The following is a 25,323-nucleotide window of genomic DNA, read 5'->3' on the forward strand; positions in this document are numbered from 1 at the left end:
CTCTCTCGCCGAATTTAAAAACGGGAAACGTGATTCGAACCCTCAATCCATGGACTTCGAGTCAAGTCAATGAACCACTGAACCCACGGCAGCTCTACCACGTCCATTGCCATCATCGACCTTGAGGCGAGTTCTTGAATTGAGAGAGGAAAATGTGACTAAACACGTGCGTTTGGGTTTTAATAGAAAGGGAAGATGTCTCCATTAATTTGATTGCCCCTTTTCTCATTTTGTCTGGGTCTTTCAACATCCCTGTCATTATTGTGTAAACTTGACAGTTTCGGGGTTTTGGGGACAAAAGACTGAACTTCTTAACCCAAATCTCTGGGCGTGCAAGAGGTTCAAAAAGTCACTCGATTGAACGAGCACCCTGACTGAACTAACATAAACGTCATTTGGTACTTAATTTATGGATCTTGCAACAAACCTTTAGATAAACTTGATCACGCCACATGTCAAGAAACAGACAACAATACAGAATCAGAGAAGAATGATATCTTCAAAAATCTTTGAACATGCTAAATGATGATCAGAAATATTATTTCAAAGAAGAATAATATTTTTAGAGAAGAAAAAGGACCTTCTGAGTTATCATGATTATGTATAAATCAGAGTGCGGTGATGACGATTCAAGATAGGAGTTTAAAAACGTGACAGCAATTTGTAACCTACAAAGTTTTGGGAGATGGGAGACGGGAACTGGGAAGGGGAAAGGGAAGGGAAGGGGATGAGAAGGGGTGAGATTAGTAGGCGGGGAACGGAAGGGGGAGGGAAGGGGGAGAATTGAGGAGGAAGGGGAGGAAGGAGAGCAAAGGGGTGGGGAAGGGGGAGAACATGGAAATGGGGAGGGGAAGGGAGGGTAGTGGAGGGAAGGGGGGGGGTGGATGTGGAAAGGGTAGGGGACCTTTATGGCCCTTCAGTAGGGGGCGCTGGAGACGCCACTATCAGGTGGAACATACAAATTGTCAAAATAACAATTACCTCAACAAAAGCTATTATGACAACTGACTTACTGAACTTAAACTTTTCAAACTTTTAACAACTGTATTTATGTTCAAGAATGCACAACTTTATGCAGTGAATTTATTTTTAAAGAAAGACATTTGCCTTGTCACTCCTGGAACATTCTGGAATTCTTATACATAGTCAACACTTAATGGCAAAAGTATTAAAGCGTCATATACTAATTGAAGGTTGCAAGATGATCCATGAAATTCCACTGTAATTGTGATGATTATACAGTCAAACCTGCTTTAGTGACCACCTTTCTACAAAGACCACATTTTTTGTTTCCCTTGAAAATGATTTCTCATTGAAACATGTACTAAAGGAACCTGTCTACAAAGACCACCTGTCTGCACAGACCACCTGTCTACAAAGACCACTGTTTGTGTTTCCCTTGTGTGGTTGCTATAGACAGGTTAGACTGTACCAAACGAAACAAGAGCAAAGGCTTCGTGAGAAAATACCATCATGGTGGCTAGTCATTGATGAAAATAAATGCATTTCCAAATAACAGCGGATCGAATATGCAATCACATATTAATGTCTAAATTTAAATGTAGTTTATTTAGTGCCGCTATATACAAACAAAGGCGAAGCGAAGTGTCAGTCATGAGAGGGGCACTCTGTTACTGGGACTGGGGGTAAGTGGTGAGTTATGTCATCACGTCTTTTCTCAACTGTTTTCCTCCCCTTGTCTCCTCTCCGCCCCTCCCTCTCTGTCTTCTTTACTTTGATATTTGGCGATTCGATTTGGGGGCAGGTACCCCTCGCCCCCCCCCCCCCGACAAAACTGACTAACTTCTTTCCTACTTCCCGTTATTCCTTTTCCAAAAAGAAGCTGGGTCAAGTTCGAATCCCATCTGCAATTGCCGCTTCGCTGTCGCCCTCATTACTAAAGCTTGCACGCGAAGGGAGCATAGGCCCAATTCGAATGGGTAGGTTTCCTAGAAAGTGGAGATGGTGCACATATAATTCGATGCGCAGATATTTAGATATTCTACAAGACATGCAAGACAACATCCAAGGCATCACCAAGCCTGCAATTCGTCTTACAGTACAGTTAAGGATGTATAAATGGGAGCCATTATTCGATCATGAATACACAATATTAAGCAATTTAAAAAGATACCTTTACATTGTGCATAAAATGCACTACGTTTTAAAGTTTGGGTTATCCCTGTTTTAATTTAAAAAACGACATTCAAATAGGTACTTTCAGAATTAACTGAAGATTCTGCTCATCGAGAATCATCCTTATGTTTGATCAAAGAAAACAAAACTAGTAAGATCGAGGCATTCTCGTAATTGTAACAAAGTGAAAATTAGAAATACAGCGAAGTGACATGTGATAAGATAGGTCTCTTACAAAAATCTCATTAAAAAGGAGTTCTACTTGAGCTTTGGTTTAGGAGCTCTCCTTTGGTAATCTTATGATACGATTTTGATTATTTTTCTCGACAATATTCGATTGTTATCTTAAACCTCTGCGCAATAACGAATCGGATTGGTCCACGCGTCCAGCTACCTTTGAAACAGGCCCAAATTAGCGTCAAGAATACACACCCGAACCAGCACAATCCAGTCCCTGAGTAAGCACAGCAGTATCACGTGATCCCCTAAACATGGTCACGTGATCTCCTAAACCATGATCACGTGGTCTCCTTATACAACACAAGGAGGCACTCGAGGAGAACAAACAGTATCAGCCCTGTTTATCTCGTTGACGATAGATAAATTTGTGAGTATATAGGTGTTGATTTTGGTTTCTATAATAGTGAGCGAAAGGCGGATGCAAACAAAAGAAAAAAGAAAAAAGGTAAGACAAAAAAGGAAGGCCCAGATTGATATTGGGTTCAAACTTCAAAGTGTTTCGATTTGACATTGTCCGTCTCTGACTCCGATGCGTCATTCGGGTACCACGGATCGTGAAACTTCGATTAATTTGTTCCCCGAATGCATACATGGTGAAGAGAAAGCCTGATAACTGTGGGAATGAAAGGAAAAGATTCCAGAGAGAAAAGGAAAAGGAACTTTAAGCAGATAAAACTTCAATTTCTCTTGATAAAATCTTGTCAGTATGGGTCGATAACGTGTCTTGTTTCCTCTCTGTTGTCTTCCGCTCTCCTTTTTTTTTGTTCCTTCTTTTCCTATCCTTCTCCCTCTCCCCCCTTCCTTCTTTTCCTATCCTTCTCCCCACCCCTTCCTTCTCTCTCTCTCTCTCTCTCTCCCCCCTCTATTTCTCTCTCTCTTTCTCTCTCTGTCCCTCCCTCTCTCCCTCTCTTTCTCTCACCCATGTTTTTTTCTCCTCTCTCTCTCTCTCTTGTGTATTTCAAATCTTCCATTTTGTTCTCTCTCTCTCTCTTTATATCTGTGTCTGCCTCTCTCTCTCTCTCTGCCTCTCTCTCTCTCTCTCTTTCCTTCTCTCTCTCTCTCTCTCTCTCTGCCTCTCTCTCTCTATCTTTCCTTCTTTCTCTCTCTCTCTCTCTCTCTCTCTCTCTCTTGACAGCGTATACCATACATCATTTCAATACATAATACATCCATGAAAATATTCTTCATCACAAAATAATATACATGTAAACTGTATATCTACTTCAACTTTTTTCATAATTATAAATGAATAAAGAATTTATTGATTGATTGATTAATTATTTGAAGGGTACGCTGATTCATTAATTCATTTGATTGGTCGATTAGTTTATTGATAAGTTCAATGATTAACTGTTTGACTGATTGATTGTTTGATTGGTTATTGACTGACTGATTGATTGAAGGGTCAAATGAATGAATGATTTATTCATTCATCTATTCATTTATTCATTTATTCATTTATTCATTTACTTTTTTATTCATTTATTCATTTATTCATTTATTTATTAATACATTCATTTATTCATTTATTTATAAATTCATTTGTTCATTCATTTTTGTATTGATTGATTGTTTATAATTGTCAATGATTTTGAGTATACTTGTCTTATTGACTGTAGTTGCTTAATGATGTCACAATTAATCGATTGATTGAATTATCGAAACAAAAACTTTTATGCGCTTATGAAATAAACGACCTTTTTATACCTCTTGTGGAACTCCGTGACCTGAATCTCAACTCTTCTCAAGAGCGCCTCGGCTATATCATTGCGCAGTGTTCATCCTAATAGATTGAATTATAAATACAGATCCAAGAAGGGAAGAAAAGTATCATTCATTGTGCAAACAGTAACATTTATCTAAGTTTCATAAAATACTAACAATACAGTATCATCAATCTCTCTTTCTTTCTTTTTTATTTTGAGGAGAACGTGCTCGTCGTTTTATAAATGAACAATGAAATTGAAAAGGAAAATCACATAGCAGTGCGCTTCATTGCCGATCTTTGAAATGACATTGCCGGTTTGTCATTCAAGTCGGTTTACAATGTCATAAGGATTGGTGATGGGTGCAAAGGGCTGATCAGGTATACATACATCACGAGAATTGATTTGTATTAAAGACCGTCAATACTACTGGGCCAGAAGGGATTAGACCACACAGCGAGGTCACTGACAGGTGGCTATCTCATTAACATAAGCTCTCATAAGCTCTCATCTAACATAAGAAAAAGAGGATCATTGGGGGGGGGGACCAACAAGCACCGATTGGGAAGTTTTCTATATAGAGGGAGCAAGTAGCTACAAGTAGGACAGTGGGGCTTTAAATCGTAGAGAATATGAAAGGTTTTAATACAGTTTAATGAAACATATCAAATTGAGATGATTTGATTCTTGGCCTATCGTACTTTGTTAACTGGATTTTTTTAATTGTTCAGGTTGTTTATCTCTCGCTCGATCTCAATATATATGTATCTCCTCCATCTCTCTTTCGTTGTATACCTCTCTCTCTTTCTCTCTCTCTCTCTCTCTCTCTCTCTCTCTCTCTCTCTCTCTCTCTCTCTTCTCTCTTTCTCCCTTTCTCTCTCTCTCTCTCTGTCTTTCTTCCACTCTCTCTCCCCTCTACTCTCTTTCTCCCACAAACACACGGTCACCATGCTTATTTGTATTCTATATTCCTCCTTTTTCTCTCTTTTTTAATAATATCATCATGTAATAATTATTTGATCATGCTTTGATTTCAAAATGAATTAACCATTGTAAATCCCTGGATCCCAGGTGAGTGCGATTCGTCATTCTAGGCTGAAAATGCCTGGTTCCACGTGTACAACAGCATGAACATGATGAACATGGACTGAGTATAATCATTACCTCCAATATCTCCTCAGCAAATTTAAAAGATTACTTCTTTCAAAAGCTCTTTTATCTTCATCAGACACTGATGACACATCAGACAATGCAAACGCTTAAAGAGAAGGTTGAGTTCTGGGAAGAGGTGAAAAATAATTTGTGAGCGTTATCATTCTTATTATGCAAGTGTTGAAGAACATCAGATAAGACATGTTCCCTGAAAAGCATGGCTCTTCAAATGCCTTTATATTCTAAATATGTCATGTAACATCGTAAAACTCGGGGGTGGGATTTTTTCGACACGTGTTCGTGTAGTCCCATATACATGTTTCTGTGTACAGTGTTTGTAACTTTACCGAATTTCTTATCATTTTGATGATTCCAGAACCTTGCAATACACACAAATTCTTATATGCTTGATGATCAACCTTTTCTATTCGATTCCACACCGTTTCTTTCACAATGCAATCGCATGACCATAACTCCACTTCATCTTTAATTCCTGTAACTACTTTATCTTCATCAAACATAACTATATATTTTTTTCGTATTAGATCGCCACCGCTTCTTGCACAATTTTTTTTTTTTTTTTTTTTTTAAATCTTTAAATAGGCTTCATTTCTTTTTGTTAGTTTTCCTTCAGAGAGTTTAATCGTCTAGACTGAGCAAATAAATCTGGCTAAACACTGAATGTATACCTCCCCCCCCCCTCTCTCTCTCTCTCTCTCTCTCTCTCCGTCTCTCTCTCTGTCTCTCTGTCTGTCTGTCTGTCTCTCTCTCTCTCTCTCTCTTCCATCCCACCTCCCCTCTTCCCTCTCCACTCTCTATCTCCCACACGCGAACGGTCATGCTTGTTTTCTCTATTCCTCCTTTCTCTTTCTCTCTCTCTCTCTCTCTCCTCTCCCTCTCTCTCTCTCTCTCTCTCTCTCCCCTCTCTCTCTCTCTCTCTCTCTCTATTTTGTACTCCTGACTTTGATCATGGACCTACTATACAGGTCCATTCATTGATTTTAAATGCATTGACCATTGCAAACCCCTGGATCCCAGGTGAGTGCGATTTGTAATTCTAGGCTCGAGCAATGCTGGTACCACGTGTACAACAGCATGAACATGATTAACATGGACTGATTATAATCATTACCTCCAGTATCTCCTCAGCAAATTTTAAAGATTACTTCTTCCAATAGCTCTTTAATCTTCATCAGACACCAATGCAAACGCTTAATTCCTGTAATCTTTATCTTCATCAAACATAACTATATATTTTTTTCGCATTAGATCGCCACCGCTTCTTGCACAATTTTGATTTTTTTTTTTTTTCTTGCACAATTTTTGTTTTAATAGGCTACATTTCTTTGTTAGTTTTCCTTCAAAGAGTTTAATCGTCTAGACTGAGCAAATAAACCTGGCTAAATACTGAATGTATACCCCCCCCCCTCTCTCTCTCTCTCTCTCTCTCTCTCTCTATCTCCCTCTCTCTCTCTCTCTCTTCCACCCTATCTACCCTTTCTCCTCTCCACTCTCTTTCTCCCACACACGAACGGTCACCATGCTTATTTGTTTTCTCTATTCCTCCTTTCTCCCTCTCTGTATTGATAATATCATCATGTAATATTTGTACTCTTGAATTTGATCATGGACCTACTACGAAGTAGGTCCATGCAGTGATTTTAAAATGCATTGACGATTAAACCAGGGACTTGGGATAAGTCCCTGATTAAACTCTCTGAAGGACTTTGATCATGGACCTACTACGAAGTAGGTCCATGCATTGACCATTGCAAACCCCTGGATCCCAGGTCAGTACGATTCGTCATTCTAGGCTCGAGCAGTGCCGGGTACCGGGTACCACGTGCAAAACAGAATGAACATGGGCTGATGATAATCATTACCTATGATATCTCCTTAGCAAACTTCAGAGATTATTTCTTCCAAAAATTCTATAATCTTCATCAGACACCAATGCAAACGCTCAATTCCTGTAATCTTTATCTTCATCAAACATCGATATGATTCTTCTTTTTCGCATCAGATCGCCACCGCTTCTTGCACAATTTTTTATTTTGTTATGTAAATGTCTTTGTAAGTTTTCCTTCAGAGAGTTTAATCGTCTAGACTGAGCATATAAATTTGCATAAACACTGAATGTATACCTTTCTCTCTCCCCATCTCTCTCTCTCTTTCTCTCTCTCTTCCACCCTCTCTCTTCCACCCTCTCTCCCATCTCCACTCTCTTTCTCCCACATACTCACAGTGCTAATGCTTATTGTATTCTCCTTTCTCTCTCTCTCTCTCTCTCTCTCTCTCTCTCTCTCTCTCTTTCTCTCTATATTTATATATATATATTAATGATATCATCACGTATTTGTACTCTTTTCAAATGCATTGACCATGTAAAAACCTAGATCCCAGGTAAGTGCGATTCTTTCACCTAGGCTAGAAAATGCTGGTACCACGTGCAAAACAGCATGAACAGCATGAACAGCTGTTGAGATTCATTACCTATAATATCTCCTCAGCAAACTCCAGAGATTATTTCTTCCAAAAACTCGACAATCTTCATCAGACACCAACGAAAATGCCCAATTCCTGTACTCTTATCTTCATCCAATATCGATATATGATTCTTCTTCTTTTTTTCGCTTCTTGCGCAATTTCGATTTTTATACATTTCTTTGTTAATTTTCCTTCAAAGAGTTTAATCGTCTAGACTGAGTGAGCAAATAAATCTGGCTAAACACTGAATGGTACAAACAAGTCCACAATCCTAAACAAACATTAATTTTTGACGTTTTATTCCAACTTTGCAACTTGCAATCTGAAGGACCTTTGTCTAGCCAATTAATCTAAATTAAATGTTTAATTTGAGTTTATTGTTCAAGTTCTATTGATACGTCGATTGCGGTCAGTTTCAATGTCATCTGCTTGATTATGATGTAGATATCATGAATGTGTCTTTCTACATTAGATAAGTTTCAAAAGCTAACTAGAAAATGAAATTTATTCGTGCAGTGAAACAAATTTAAACAAGATTGCTTGAATATTCATTCTCTTGGGAGTAATATCACATATATTTTAGGCTTGTTTGAGAGGGGGCGGGGGCTAATTCTAAAGGAAATTTTCAAGGCTTCTGTAGCGGCATGAAACCAAAACAAATATATAACACGTCTGAATTAGAAGACTATCAGCCAAATAGGAATTATTCATGAATTAGTTTCACAAAAAAGGTATAATTACTGTCATTGGTCAGCAGATACACTATCTGCCTTAGCAACAATTTGTTTATGATAGGTCAATCTCTGATTGGTCAGTCACACCCAGCCAACCCACAGGTACATAGTAACGATGACCCCATTGGATAAGACTGGGGGCATGTGTATGCAAATTAAATGAAATCATATTCCAAGTATACTAATTCTCAGAAGTATAATAACGTGTCAAGCACCTATCCTGTGTGCATCACTAAGAAAGAAGAAAGTTTCACGGTCAAGAAGTTGTTCATACCGTTTGGATTGAAAAGTTATTGAAAGTTGTGGAAACCATGCAGGAGTTCACGGTCAAACAATTGGTGAGTTAAAATATTGTGTAATTTATGAAATGATTTTGACAATGATTTATTCCTTATAGATCTAGATAACAGTATACATTCTCATGGCCTTGGACCAGTGGCGGATCCAGGGGGGGGGGCCGGGGGGCCCGGGCCCCCCCCCCCCCTTGAGAAAAAAATCATGCAAAATCACGCGATTTTTACCTTTTTGGGGGGTTGGGCCCCCCCCCCTGGCGCTAAAGGGGGGGGGGTGCAAATTTTAAAATTTTCGAGGACCAAAAAAAAAATTGTGCTCACTACCCCCCCCCCCCCCCCCCCCCCCCCCCCCGCCGCCACTGAGCGACTTTTCGGCTGGCTGAGTCGTTGCGATTTTTTTTGGGACTCCAAAAAAAAAATTAAAATGTCCGCTTACCCCCCCCCCCCCCCCCCCCCCCCCCCCCCCCCCCCCCCACTCAGCGACTTTTCGGCCGGCGCAATTTTCAAATTTTCGGGAGCAAAAAAAAAAAAAAAAGTTGGGCCCCTCCCCTAAGAAATCCTGGATCCGCGCCTGCCTTGGACCATAATGCATGGCCCTACAGAGGAATTTTTCCTGTTGGGGACCGGGGGGAAATGCAATGAATTATTGATAATGTTTTGCATTTTCGTTTAATATTTTGTTGTACTTGTGGGGCGGCCCCGTACCCTAGCCCCCGCTGCGTACAGTCATGATTCAGTGGCTAAGCAATGGTCTCGTTACTTTGAGGCCCCAGGATCAAAACCGTGTCGATCAGCTATATTAGTGCCCTTTTGTGAGGCATTAATCCTCATTACTGTCAGTTATGACTTATGGACGTAGGTCCCCTAGTTAATTAGTATAGTAGCACACACATGCTTTAGCAGTCACACAAAACAAACACCCGCAAATTACTATTCGATCAAATCTGAGAATGTATACTATTATCTAGATCTATTAGGAATAAAAAAAATCATTGTCAAAATCATTCCATAAATTGGGGTCAAAATAATTATTCCACCTTTAAATGAACAACAGTGTAGTTTGATATTATTGATCGATTATTGTTGAGAATCATGAAGTAGATGTTCTTAAATGTGAATTATATTGTATATAGTTTATAACTTTGGTGTATAAGAAAAGTTTTCTCCCCCTCTCTCTCTCTCTCTCTCTCTCTCATTTTTGACTTGTCTGTCTTTCTTTTCCCCTCCCCTCTCTCTGTATCTTTCCTCCTTCCTCTCGCTCTCTCCCCGCCCTCTCATAATTTCTCTCCCTCTCTTTCTCCATCTATCCTCTCTTTCATATATTCTCCTTCTATCTCATCTCACAACATACATCTCAACCTTCGAACTGACAGAGGGTGCGTTTATTGACCAAATCTTTGGCTAGAATCAGGTTTCTCAAACGTCTTTCAGGCAAATTTAGAAGGCGATAAACGCAAAGCCTTTTTTAAAGGTCTTTAGATATGGGCATATCTAGAGACGCAAAAAGGTGCGTTTTGAATGTGACATACAGCCAGAATCACGTTTCTGAGAGATGATAAACGCAAAGCTGTTTTGAACCCCACATGCAAATCGGACCACCCAGGTTAATTTCCAGTTCGGAGGCTAGCGCGCGCCAATAAACGCACCCTATTTCATCTGTAAATCCGGGAGGACGGCACGACTCTCATGCCAGTCCAAAGTGCACAACGACCAAGGACCAAGCTAAGAAGGACACGAGCACGTCTCTGACATGAGTGGCCAATTGACCATGTCTAGACGGTTAGAAATCTTGACCGTTGCAAATTCTGATTTATGGGTCTATATGTTTTAGATTTCGAAGATTTTACTAAAGTTCATAATAATCTGTCGCGGAACGGTTGGTGGGGAGAAAATGGCGCGATACAACAATGGACCTACTTGGAGCTAACCTTTGGCTAGGTGTGTTATAGCAGGGTGATGTAACATGTTCTGTACGGAATTTATGGGCACGGGAATGCGAAACAGGAAGACCGAAGTGCATAACCTTGAAATATTGATTTATGCTCATAAATATTAATAACTGCGAAATTATTATTACCTCTGGATTGTCACGTGATCACAAGGGATGTTCATATCATGTGTGTGTTGATACGGGGGGTGGGGGTGATATCTAGTAGTTACGCTGAAAAAGAAAAAAAAAGATAAGTTTGATTTCTCCTCTATCACGTGTAGTATCTGTATTTCATTGTCTGATAGGTACTGGTGCATTCTTTAGGGAAACTCTCTTTAAAAAAAAAAACGATCATGGTGATGGTAGTCATGTTAATCCGGTGCCTGGTATAGTGGTGGATTTACTAGACCGACGTGGGGGCACAAGGCCCTTCAAATATTTTCCACGTATCTAAAAATAGCCCCATTTCGCTTTGGTTTAGTTAATTCACAAACAGCATTTGAGAACCAACGCATGAAACAAATAACCACCAGTCATTAACCCTAATAAGGCCGGGGGCCATTATGCCCCCCCCCCCCCCTCCGCGATTTTTCTGATTGCTCGCTGACTTTTTTCTTTCGAGTCTTGCGCATCTTTTAAAACAATTTTTTTGAAAATCGGGGGTACAGTTATAAGGTCACGTGACCTTTTGTCTTTGCACGTCAGCCCGAAAATCGCTCATTTTCGTGATTTGTGTACAAAACATATGGAAATGTTATTTTTCCTAAAAAGAGATAAAATTATTGGGTCTTGTTTAAAGTTTAAGTGTTTGTTTTGGGAGTCAATGTAATTTAGCTCATGACTGATAGCACTTCCATGTAAATGTGAATACCCTACACGATTGCCATGATCGCAGAGACTTTCTAAAAACCATCATACTAGCGCGACAATTAGGGCAAAAAGTTGATTTCACTGAAAGTCACTTACTTCAGATCTTCGTGAGATGAGCGCATGAGATGAGCGCATGTAATAAAACAACCAGAGACGGTAGAGACCCCGGCCCCCCCCCCCCCCCCCCACTCAGTGTTATTTAGGGTACGCATATGCTCGTACCCTCTTTTTGAAAGCACCCCCTATCTGAGGACTGCCAAAATTTCCAACCCCCCTTTCGCGGGCTTTTCGCGGGCTTTTCCTGCCTTGGAGACCCCCCTAAATCAGGAAAAATGCTCAATGTACCCCCCTAAATTCGGAATAATTTCTCAGGAGTTCAAAGAGATGAGAGAAAAAAAGAAAAACACCCCCTTTTTAAAGAAATCTCAGGGTGGAAAGTCAAATACATCCCTTTTTTTTACAATTCTCGGGCCGGACTTTGTCGCACGAAAAATACCCCTTTACCGGACATTTTGGCAACACGCATGCGGTCATTCCGACCTCTGAGTGGGGGGGGGGGGGGGGCGGGGTAGAGACCCAATCATTTCCTTTATTAGCTTTCTTATCAGACAAGTTCTGATAATACCCCCATAGAATACCTTCCTTTTATTTGATGGATCGTTATTTAAACTGTCTCGCTTCTTTTTTACTGATATGATAATTTCATTGCCATTGAATCTTGTGTAATAGAACAACCCGATGGGACCGTCCCTTTTTCTCTATTACTAAGTATTGGCTTTCTTATCGGACAAGTTGTGATAATACCCCAATAGAATATCTTCCTTTATTTGATGAATCGTCATTCACATTGTCTTGCGTGTGTTGGCTGATATGATAATGTCATTGAAGTGATACCATTTGGATTGAAAATTCAACAACTGGAGGTTATTTCACAAAGACTAAGATTGACTTAAAGTTGGACTATGGCAGGCCATTTGTGCCACTGGTTGCTCTCACCATAGACCTACTATGCTCTCACCAATGGTCTCTCAATTATGATCTTTAGATAATATTTTTTCCTTCATTAATGAATTATCAAAAAATGTAAACTGTGTAGATTTGTGACCATGATTTGAACGTCTCTTGAGAGACCAATGCCAGTAAATGGTGAGAGCAAACAGTGACATGAACGGACTGTCATAGTTAAGTCCAACTTAAAGTCGATCTAGTCTTTGTTGAACCCCCCCCCCCCCCCCCCCACCCTGGTATATATGACCGTGGTCTAAATTTGCAAGATTGCAATGGCTAATCAAAAAATGGACAAACAGGATCAAAGCCTTTGCCGAATGTCGCGGTGGGGGGTGGGGTTGGGGAGGGATAGTGGGAGGGGAGAGGAGGGGGACGGGGGGAGGGGGGACTCAGACATAATGAACATCCCAATAATTATGTTGTAGACCCATTGCAAGTTGCATTTTTGGGGCATCCTAGGGGATAGAAGGGGCATAGGTCAACTGGGTATGGGATGATACCCCCTCCCCTTTTTTTTCTTCTTTTATAATACTTTTTTTTTTTTTTGCTTCTTGGAAGTATTTTGATAACCCTTGTTGGCAAATGAAGAGAAATTGTTTGAAAAAGAAAGGGAAAGAGAAGAGAAGCAGTGTGTCAATAAGATATTATCCCCTGTCCATATATACCTTCTCCGGCATATAGATTTGTTCAGTGAAAATGATAGAATGATGAGCAAAGCTCCATGAAATAAAAATAAAACAAACAAGCAAATAAACAAAAGTGGACGTTGGTATTGCACTCAATCCCTCAATTGAAATATTCGCAATAATGGCTAAAGGAAAATGTTTTTCCGGCGGAAGATAGTTATCCCAGGGGAACTTGTAGACAACACTCACCTTCGTCACTCTTTCCCAAAAATGTGGTATAAATCAAGAAGGTGACCATTCTAAAAACACGTCCTACTTATCGGTTTCAGTAGTAGTAATGATATTAAGAGAGAGGGTCGTTGTATTGTAGGTCATGGGCAAACGTTATTAAATCAGGCGACACCAGTATTGCAGTAATGAAAGCAGGGCACGGTGGTGGGATTTCGGTCAGATGACCACTCGGCGCACCAATAGGCTTCGAACTGGGGTTGGAAGATTCAACGCTAAAATATGTACCGTTGGGGGACTTCGGCAATCACCGGCACACATCTGTGGTGCACATGAGCAGACAGCAGACCATGTCATCTACAATTGGCCTGTTCTCAAACCTCCTGACGGGATGACTGATCTGTCAAGCCCAAAGGATGCACTAGTCAACTGGCTTACCCAGCTTCAAGAAATAGATTGATATATACAACTATACTACCTCATACGAAAGAAGAAGAAGTCGCATCGCTAAAAAAACAAATCGCTAAAGAACTTTTTTGATATCCTACTCTGGATTGAACGAGTCACAGAATTTCCTCAAGATCTGAAGGTATTCCCCTCAATCATCTTTATTTATTTGACCAACATGCCATACGTTAAGCAGGTCAATTCCACCTGACATGGAGGGAGGGAGGGGGGATGGTGTACCCGAATTACATGACCCCATTTGTGTACTTTTGCCTAGTATAGATTTGGTTACATGTAACCATAACCATTGAATGATAGGACAGGTAGAACACTTTAAACGTTCAAATTTCGTAGGCGTGGAAAGTTCAGACATCGACGAAAATAATTATTCAAAAAAATTGTTTTAATGTTGTTTCAACACGCTCATCTTGAACAAATCTTCTGGATTTTTATCATTTCAGCAAATCAGGTTTTTGAATGGCCGTTTTCTGCTCGTGAACAAAACTAATCGGAAGATTAATGCCATAAACATAGAGGGAAAAGATTTCATCATTATTCCCTCCGTGGAACATTTTAAACGATGGCATTTGCCCGCTAGATGCCCCCTGAATACAAACGCACCTCACCTACCCCCAAACAAAAATCAAAAACGTGAGCTAGCTCTGCTGTGAAAGTAATCACATCACGCGATGAAAATCTGATAAAAGAAATATTTGGGTGTCAACGTTAAATTGGCTATTTCTTTTCATCTTTAATCACCCAATCAATTAAGTGCCCAATTTAAAAAAGATCAAACAGATACATGTAAAGTTAAGTATTGTAAAATGGTGCAATTTTGTGCTAAATTACCATGATCGCAATTTATGGTGAACTTTTCAATACGTTTCTCCATAAAAGAAAGAAAAAGAGACCGTATTAAGATCTTGTATCTATCAATCAATATGTTGGAATTTCCCAACAATTATGTACTGATATCTTCACACGTAAAAAAGTTCGTCGGTAATGACTACATTAAAGATAAAGTTGAGTTCTAGACAAACTATTCTACTGTAAAAAATAATTAGATGTAACGGAGAATGTTGAGGTCGAACATACAAACTGGTGTATACTGTAATGTTTTGGAATTATAAAACAAAATATAAAACGTCTTGCTGGAAGACACAAGCACTGCACATGAAAATGTTTACTGGCTAACTAAAAACCACAACTTTGTCAACTATTTGTCGTCATATTTCAAATATGATGGAATTCGTAGAGCAATCCCTTTGATACTCTTCCAGACGAACATGACAGAAATAGAAGGATGACAAATTATTTATCCCCTTTACCAGAACTCGACATTTTCTTTAAGCTCACGATTGCCCGGCAGCGTATTTTAACATATAATTAGCGTGAATGCGTGAACTTTATGTAAAAAAGGTGAAGACGTGCCTGCTTAGTGTAATGGATCTTCATACTATGGGCTCATAAAATTCAAGCAATATTAAGATTAAAGGTTCATTTGGGGGGCAGGAATGATACTTATAATAATCAGTGGCGTAGCGGAGTTCCAACGAAATTTGAGAAGCACTTCTCATGGGGAGGGGGTCTCACGGGCTGGGTGAGTTGTAAATTAATAGGTAATCGAGTGAAGGGAAAGATTTAGAAACGCTCGTATGAACTCATTTTCCCATGTTATAACTCCCCCCTCTTTTTCTTTCATTCCTCTCCCTTTCCTCCTCCTGTTGGGTAGTGATTTTCGCCTTTCGATAGTACTGGGTCACATGTCCCCTGCCCCCGTAGCTACGTCGATGATTATGAATAAATTAAGATTTTTAATATCAAATGATTATTGAATTAAATAGAACAATGTTTCTTCGCACATGGTTTATTATCTAATTTTTATGACGTCATATTTTAAAGAATTAACCCAACTTTGAGAATATTATACATGTAGGTCATGGATAAAAACAGAAGACTTTTTTTTTCTCTCCATCATCCTTGCACCCCCCCCCCCCCCCCCTAACGGAACCAAGGACATAAAATGGAGGTTTGTGGCCTTGAAATATTGAACCCAACGCCAATGAGACACACTAACCTGATATTCGAACAGACGAACCAGCAGTGCGCATGCGTGACCTACAAACGAATCTCTAAAGACACACCATCTTTTAACTCTTTTCTGTGCCGGGAAACATTGCCATTATCACCGAAAGATTCTAGGCCACCTTTATAGAAAGAAAAAAAAGAGTAAAGATAAGAAGAGTCGCTTAGATGACTTTGGCGAGACCGGACTCAATTGACCGTCAAACAACCTTTCTAACTTTTTTTTCCCCCACGATTTTATTTTGATTCATTTTGATTCATTTTCCGAGGACAGTGGAGTGTTCCACAATGCTTTTTGATTGATCGAGACTCACATTTATTGATACCAAACGATGTACAATTGTCAATGCTTTGAACGAAAGAGTAACAATGCAGGACGCGTAGGCATGTCGGCGAAACGTGAAAAAAATCACGGAGCACACCATCATGACAATGCATAAACCCGGCGGATTTTCCGGGGGAATCCATTCATCATTGCTCGTAACAACTTGCAACCTTTGTTGGTTGGCAGACATTTTCTGTCAGATGTTCACAATGATAAAAGGCAGCAATAAATTTAAGGCAAATTAGAATATTTATAGGTAGAACATCAGAAAGATAGAGACAGAGACAAGTGATGAAGGATGATGAAACGTGAGAAAATAGGGAGAAGAAAGAGTAATGGCCGCCCCTGCCCTACTTGGGCGAACTTTCACGTAATTGCAGGCGACAGTCAGAAGTCTCCCCCTCCCCCAAAGTCTGGTTATGGCAACGTGGAACCAAATCGTCACAACTTCTGGCTCTTAAACTCTTCCATGTAATGTGTAAATACCGTGAATATATTAATTACTCATTTTTATCGTATGATGCAGAATTCTTTGAGGTAACAATACTTGAATTTATTTTGTGAGAATAATAATAATAATAATAATGGTGGCTTCTTATATAGCGCACATGTCCGTCACGTTGTGACGCTCCTGGCGCTGCCCCGAGAAGGTACTTTAGATAAACTTTTCATTACCCAAGGCCGAAATTTAATCTATGCCCCCCCCCCCCCTAAATCCCCTGCCCGACTGATTAGATACATAGGATCATTATTGGGAATACAACAACCGATGTCGACAAATATGGGAAAATACAGGGGGTAAATAATTATGTTACAAACTTCACAGAATCGCATCATCAATACCATCGGCTTATCTGTACAACACGTACTGCACTTAACTTGATAACGTGCGCCTGTTCTGAATATTCGAAAATAAACTAATAAACAGCGAAGTTATTTCTGGTATTTATAAGTTACAGATTTCCCTTTTTAGGTAGATATCTGAAATGGGGTATACAAGGGGGGGGGGGGTCGCCTAATACAGTGATCGAGAAGAGAATTTGTGTTAAAATGTACTTGATTGTAATCAATTAAATCGATTAGATGGCCATCATTATTTATATTTTGGTCTTTACACATGTTGGTGAATTCATCTGATATGTTGTTACATCTTAGCCGGAAAGGGACAATATATCCCCTCCCCGGTGAGATTCATTCGGAAACTAAAATAACACTAATGGTTCTGTCAATGTTTGTTTTGCGGTGAAATGTTTAATGGTTTTATTTTTATTAGCGTGGGATGAGAAACGAGGGCGTGTTTTTTCCATCCATCGTTTGCTGAAAATCGTACTATTGGTCGAGTGAGAAGTTTAGTAGAAGTCTATTTGCTGAGTACAAAGTATCTTAAATCGACATATATTATTATTTCTCAAGTGTGTGAATTTATCATTACACGGAGTTAATTATTGTAATATATATATTAAGCAATAAATAAATAAATTGCTGGGAATTTGCTCTCTTTCTTCTTCCACTTGACTTGACACCAAATCAAAGATCTGGCCGTTGTAAAGGGTATTGTGCAACGGCTTGTAAGTGATTGATACGTACTGAGTAATCGAAGACTTTTGAACAGGGTCTTTGAAGTCCTCGATCTGCATGCACCCAAAGGCCCCCTCATAATATGGCACAAAGAGGCATTTGAATCCATTAAAAAGGTTGCGTATCGTACGATGCAGATCTAGTGTCTGGATTTTGTTATCAATAAATAGACATGCATTTCCCTTCTTAGTATTAAAAGTAACGTCATCGCGGTATTTTTTTTAAGCGTTTCGCAGGATTTGTGAGAAAATAATTTGAGGGGGTGGAGGGAATTTTGGGGGAAATAAATGTACCACGTGAACGTTTGACTTTGATCACTAGAAACCAATAGCCTGAAAGCCAGGTCAAGTCGATGGATGTTGCAAGATTTCTTAAAGGCCGGACACGAGGTGTCATATTGCTGACGCAAAGGACTGCGTCAACCATTGGCGCAGTATTTGACGTGCCGAGGGAGAGTGAGGTCGTAACCCAAGTTAATGCAAAATAAACAGTTCAAACATTGCGTCAGGTTAGTGGGTGTATAGGTCGATTGCCTTCAAGTGCTTAATTAGCGCAGGTAATAACGTAATAGAAATATCGCCTAGAGCGTGACTGAGATATCAAAAGAGTCTGGTACATTTTTTTTATCGTGAGAGGAGGACTTTGGGCCTTCGAGCGCTATATACGGGGTAGCTCTGTACCCTCTCTGCATCCAATTTAATGTCAACGATATGTCCAATGAAGTGGTGGTAGTAGAAGTAGTAGTAGTAGCAGTAGCATTAGTAGTAGTAGTATTAATAGTAGTAGTAGTAGTAGTAGTAGTAGTAATAGTAGTAGTAGTACTTGTAGTAGTAGTAGTAGTAGTAGTAGTAGTAGTAGTAGTAGTAGTAGTAGTAGTAGTAGTAGAAATAGTAGTAGTAGTAGTAGTAGTAGCATTAGTAGTAGTATTAATATTAGTAGTAGTAGTAGTAGTAGTAGTAGTAGTAGTAGTAGTAGTAGTAGTGGTATTGGTATTTATTCAAAGAATTCCATGGAGTTTACAAGTTAAAATGACAAAAGACAAATACAAATCTCGACATATAGTCATACAATAATACGAAGGAGAAAGACAGAGAGAGAGAGAGAGAGAGAGAGAGATACAGACAGAGACAGACAGAGACAGAAAGAGACAGAGAGACAGAGAGACAGACAGAGAGACAGACAGAGAGAGAGGGGGGTGAGATACATACAGAGGGAGTGAGAGGCGAGACAGAAAGGAGAGAATGTCTATCACATAAAGGGAGAGATGCTCTGAGAATCTAAAAACTTTCCATTGCTTCCCAAGCCTCCGAGTTCAAAACAAAAATCGGGTAATGTTGTATGGTGTTTAATGTATGATTTCTGTGTAAATGTACAGTGATTGACGGGGCAGGGGGAGGGGAAGTAGTAATACAGCCGAAGCTAAGGACAATATTAGGCGCCAATCGACAAACAGCCTACTCGTTACCACTGTAATTGGTGATTTTGACACATCTGTGACGGCACATAAACCAACCATATTAAAATAAGGTCACATTTTACCACTGACAAAGTTCAGGTAATTGGACGTGCACATTGATTTTTTTTTTTTTTTTACCAATCTCTGCATCTGTTGATGTTCGTTTACGATTAATTCAGGGAAATTAGATTTTCCTTTCACGTACCTCACCCCCGACCCTTATTATTTTGAAATGTGTTAATGTAGTCAAAATGAAAACGTAACGCACACTGTTGGTAAAAAGATCTAGGGGTTACAAACATATATCGCACTTGATTTGAGACTGAATTTTGAAAGGGCGTATCGCCTCCTCCCCCTTCCACTCCCCGAATCTTTTGGGGATGGGAGGGGTACAGTATTCTACTTTGCCGAAGACAATAATGGAAGTGAGACAAAGAGTTTTGGAAAGGGCCTTCTCAAAAGGGGTACGGATACTACACAAGACGAAAGAAATAGTCTTGACCCAAAAGTGCCCACATTCACAGTAAATAATTATACAATTGAGACAAATGAATTTGAGTGGGTACGTGTCACCCTTACCGATAGCTCAGTCGGTAGAGCAGTGGTCTCGTAATCCGGTGACCCGGGTTCGAAACCAAGTCGATGCGCTAATGCCCTTTGGTAAGGCAGTAATCCTTATTACCAGGTCCCTCGGAGAGGACCTAAAGCCGTCGGTCTTCTGGTTGCCTACTAACAAGCATTTATTGCTTTCTTAGCTGTCAGGTAAAATAACCACTACCACCACCACCACCCCTGGAGAGGAAAAGAAAGGGTTTTCATATTACGATCGCCAGAAACAAAATTTGGATAGGGGGTGTCTCATTTCTCTTGGCACCCATGAGGAGGATGTAGGGCATGTAGGGGTAGAGTTTTCAAGATGAATCAAACGCCCCCCCCCCCCTCCCCGCCCGTCTGCCTAGCTGCAGCACGAATGTCTTCTACTTTTTATTTTCTGGTGATATCATAATTGTAGCAGCTGCAAGACAAATCGCGAGTGAGAGTTAGCTATCACCTTGGTGTTTCCACCTGGAACTATTTTATTCCGTCTGATACATGTTATCTAATGGCCTACTATACTTCCGGCTTACTGTTACGCTTCTGATTAGTTTTCACTAATACTATCAACGCTCCCGTCACGTTCATTGTCATGGTATACTGATCCAATATCCTGTTCAAAACTAAAGTGGAATTAATGATTCTTTGCAGGTTGTTTGCAGGGCATATCCTTTAAGTTCTCGAAACATCACACCTTGTTTTAAGGAAGTACGGGATTTCTAAGCGAATCCTTGATGAAATTTCGTTTAAATTAAAAAGAACTTTATTGCTTTTCTAAATAGAATTCAAGTATTAGTAAGCATCATCCATGCCTATTTGATTTGGACGCTTTGCTGTTGGTACTTTTGTTTGTTTCAACCTCTATTCATCATAATTCCTGTATAAAAAGAAATTATTTTTGCCTTTCACTTTTCTCTCCTTGCCAAAAGCAACGGTCTGGCATTGGCCCCATTATGCGGTTCATTTTGCGGTCAAAGATACCCCACATATGTTTTATTACGAGGCCGCCTAGCTTCCTTCCTTTATATCATAAACTCTTCTTTTATTCAAAGAAGTGTAAAAATCGTGAGAAATAAAATGTGAATTTTAATCAATCAATTGATCAAAGTATCCGCTCCTTTATCGATAGAAAGAAACCACTATTGGGGGCCAAAAAGACACGATTGTAAACATGTTTCTAAAGAGAAACAAAATGATGACAAGTAGGTCAGCTACAAAGATACAACAATTTCGGAATGATCACGCCACTGCACTTATTTTTAGATTTGACAAGTCAATAATGTAAAACAGTTCACATCACAAAGCGACGGATTCTTTTTACTTCTAAAATATGTGGAATATAGTGTCCGTGTTTCACAAAATGACCTTCTACATCTTTAATATGAGTAAATTATTGATGAGTTGGAGAAAAAGCAGGATGCCTGTATGGGGGCCATCTTAAAGTTAACGGTAACATTGTTGAAGGTTGATGAAAAAACTGCGTTATTTTTGTATGAAATGTTACTTACTATATGCATTTTACTGTACTTACCTAACATACAAAAAAATCCTAAAACAATTCTCAAACCACAAAGATATTTATGGTTTTCTTTGAAGGCATCACTGTGCAACACCCTCTAACAGTAAATTCTCCCAACCAATTTTTCGAATTTTCCCAACCGTTTGTTCATGAAAATAAAACATAAAACAGTCTTTCAAAAAAAACTTAGACACTTAATTGTTTGGAATGGTAAATAGAGCCAATTCAATGCTTTGTGGCGATTTACATTCACCTAAAATTTCATTAAATTATAATAATACAGTTGGGAGAATTTAGGAATCGATCAGATCAGTTGTCCCAATTGTTATCATAGCCAAATCTGGTGTCAGCCAATCATGATGCAATACACATGGACACTGACTACCTTGTCACTTTATAGGGGAAGTCACCCTGATATCAATTTACTTTCATAAAAACAGAAAAATGAGAAAAACAAATAAGCGAAAGTTTGAGCAGTAATCCGATTAAAAATAGGAAAGCTATGAAGTTGTCATAAATGAAACACAAATCGACAACACTGTCGTATCTTGAGCTCATCCTCAATTTGCTCTGTAGAGAAAATTTCATTAACGTTCATTTTCCTAGTCATTGTCATTGTCATTGTTGAATTGATTTGTGCCATAATACAGGGGTGGTTAAAAAATATATATTGCAATAATCATAATATTTAGGGAAGAGAAATTCGCAAGATACGTCACACAGTTTTTAATTTGTGTTTGATCGATTGCACCCTCAGAAATTTACAACTTTCTTATCTTTAATCAGTTTTTGCTCAAACTTTCACTAACCTGTTTCTCTCATTTTTATTCTTCCATCAGAACCAACTTAATAGCAAGGTGGACTCCCCCTTTAATGCATTTTTGAGTACTCCCCCTCCAAAAGAAAATTGCCTTTTGGTAAGAACCATTGACCATCAATTAGTAAGGTAGGGTTGAAGTGAAAAGAAGTTTTTGGAAAATGTTGGGATGGTCGAGGGAAAGGGTGTGCAGACAAAGATCTATACATGTACATACAGGATTATGAGGAGTGACACAGACAAAAGACCAAGCAAGACCGATAAAGGACGGGATTATGGGGGGGGGGGGGGGGCGTGGAGAGAAGAAATGTGGAAAGAGAAAGAAATAGAGAAACAGAAAAGAGAGAGACAGAGAGAGAGAGAGAGACAAAAGACAGAGACAGACAGAGAGAGAGAGAGAGAGAAAGACAAAGACAGAGAGAGAGAGAGAGAGAGAGAGAGAGAGAGAGAGAGAGAGAGAGAGGGGATAGCTTTGAAAATAGCATCTGGAATAAATCCCACTCATCTGCTGTTAATTATCACGTTCAATTCTTTGATCATGTTTATACTCTGAATGCCCAATCAAATCGCGTTTTCAATACTCTTGTGACCTACTTCTATATTTATCAGCACCATGATTAGTCCTTCTCCCCCCCCCCCTCCCCCTCCCCCCCCCCATCTTTTTTTTTTATTCACATCGTAATGATCGAGTCCATATGTGAGGGCGTGATTGAATTACCGTAAACCAGGGCGTAAACCATAGAACCCTGGGCGCTACCCCCTCCCCTCCCCCCCCCCCCCCCCAAAAAAGAAGAAGATAAATGGATAAATGCTTTCTTTATATTTTTATCCTAATTTGTTGTGAAAATGACTCTTGAAAACAAAAGGGCTATTATATTTTTTGTTCGTTCGTTTGCTTGCTTGTTTATTATGTCAGAAGAGTTTGCACTGGAAAAGAAAGAGGCTTTCCCGGAAGTCTGGATCCCTGTCAAAAGCTTATCATTTTATAATTACATATTTCTTTGCGGTGCTGAATCTTGATTTGCTCCCCCTCCTAGTGTAGAATGATTAATCCAAGATACTAACGTAATATTGAAAATCTTGAGGCCTTTTTTTACTATGTATTTATTTATTTATTTATTTATTTCTAATCTTCTGTCAGGGTAGCCCATTCACCAATAAGTAGTGGTCTTCCATGGGGCCCTGAATAATTATGAACACATTTACATCAAAAAGCATAACGTTTATACAGAACAGTTAAAATAAAATTCCATAGTACATTTAGAAAGATATAGCACAGCAATAGTAGACGGATGTATGTATACTTATATGTATGTATATTTGTGCATTGTGTCGATGTCATATCACGTTTTCCCAATTTTTCACCAATTTTGAATGTAATTATTTCTAATTTCAATGTCATGCTTGTTATGTCTTTTTATACACGATTTAAATGTAATACACAATATGTAAATCCTACAATGAATTTCCATGTCATTATCGGACGAAATAAAATTGAATTAAAGGCAGTTAACAGTACATTGTGTAAACAGATGCATAAAACATATGTGAAATTTGTCACAATGTCCTATCATCACGCCATTGGCACATGACACTTCGGAATATGTTTGATACAATTATTGACATTAGCACATGTTGACAGGACCCTCGATATTCAAGTTTATTGATTCTTTTTGTTGAATGCGATATTTGTCTATTCAATTTCTAGTCACGTTCATTTGTCAGATATCGTTTGTCATTTTTTTTTCTTCAAATAATGTTTTTAGGATGTTTACCATCTAGATTCAAAGGTGAATGAGATAACTATTGGCGACAGCGAGATAATGTTATTTGGACTTACTGTCATGTTTCATACAATGAAAGGCGGTATCAGTATATTTGGGGGGGGGGGGTTGTTTGTTTTTATTTTATTTTGTTTTCAAGTGGTTAACAAGAAATTCAGTACATTTGCTATATCTTTCAATATTTTACTACATTAAACTCCGAAAGTGAATATATATATATCTAAATCAAAGTATTTCCACGAGAGTTGCCAAAGCTGTTGTATAAGCTATCTCCTTACATTTCTATTATTATATGATTTGAATGCTTGATGACCACATGAGAGTACAAGGTAAACAAAGTGATAATTTAAGTGTGAATAAATAATGGCTGTTCATAACAGATAAGCAAAATTGAACTATTGCAAATGTAAACAGGTTTGTAATCAAAGCATGAAGTATGATTATGCCACTCTAAAGTAGACCCAAGATTAGAAACGGATAGAGCCATCTTGTGTACGACGACAATTTCTTGACTGCCCTGGCACCGTGATGTCAGAAATAATCAGGATAAACCCTGTCTAATCACGGTAATGGTCCTGATAAATAGTTCCTTTTGTTTTTAATAGATAAGTGATACATCACAATCATCTGAGCAGCAGCGAGCAAATTTGATTGGTCTATTCGGGATACTTCTCACAGGGACTGCTAGTGGTGTGACCAGATGTCAACAAGTACTGAACCAGGGAGATCTGCCTAAACTGGCTTTTGTTTGCACGATATATAAGCCAGAAGCACGGACAACTATCCGCATGGACAAGTTAGCGCATATAGGGAAACTTCCGTACAACATATATATACACCCTTTCAAATATTGCATCTGTGACAATTTATTTATTTATTCATCATTTATTTATTTCTGATATTTATACAGGGTGGCACATATCACCAATTTGGTGGTCTTTCATGAAGACATGTTTGGTATGAATAAAACAAATAACAGCAGCAAAAACAAAATAGATAAATACACGATCATATAAATAAAATACAAATTAATTGGTATTCTCATGAAATAACAATGCACCAACCCATTGGACAACTTTACCACTGGGGTGATTTTCTCGAAGCATATGTCGGGAAGGGGGAGGGGAGGGGAGGGAGGGAGGGGTAAATCCTATAATATTGCAACGGTAAAGGAAAAATGACGATACTATATTTTAAATTTTATTCTTAAATCAATAGTCTTTCCGAGAAAAAAAGTATGAAAAATAGTTTTGAAACGTTCGAAAGTGTTGAGAGCTCCCAAAATCCGATGGCAAATTTCACTTACGT

The sequence above is a fragment of the Strongylocentrotus purpuratus genome, unplaced genomic scaffold (assembly GCF_000002235.5).
Source record: "Strongylocentrotus purpuratus isolate Spur 01 unplaced genomic scaffold, Spur_5.0 spur5_scaffold_8, whole genome shotgun sequence".
In the NCBI taxonomy this organism is placed as follows: domain Eukaryota; kingdom Metazoa; phylum Echinodermata; class Echinoidea; order Camarodonta; family Strongylocentrotidae; genus Strongylocentrotus; species Strongylocentrotus purpuratus.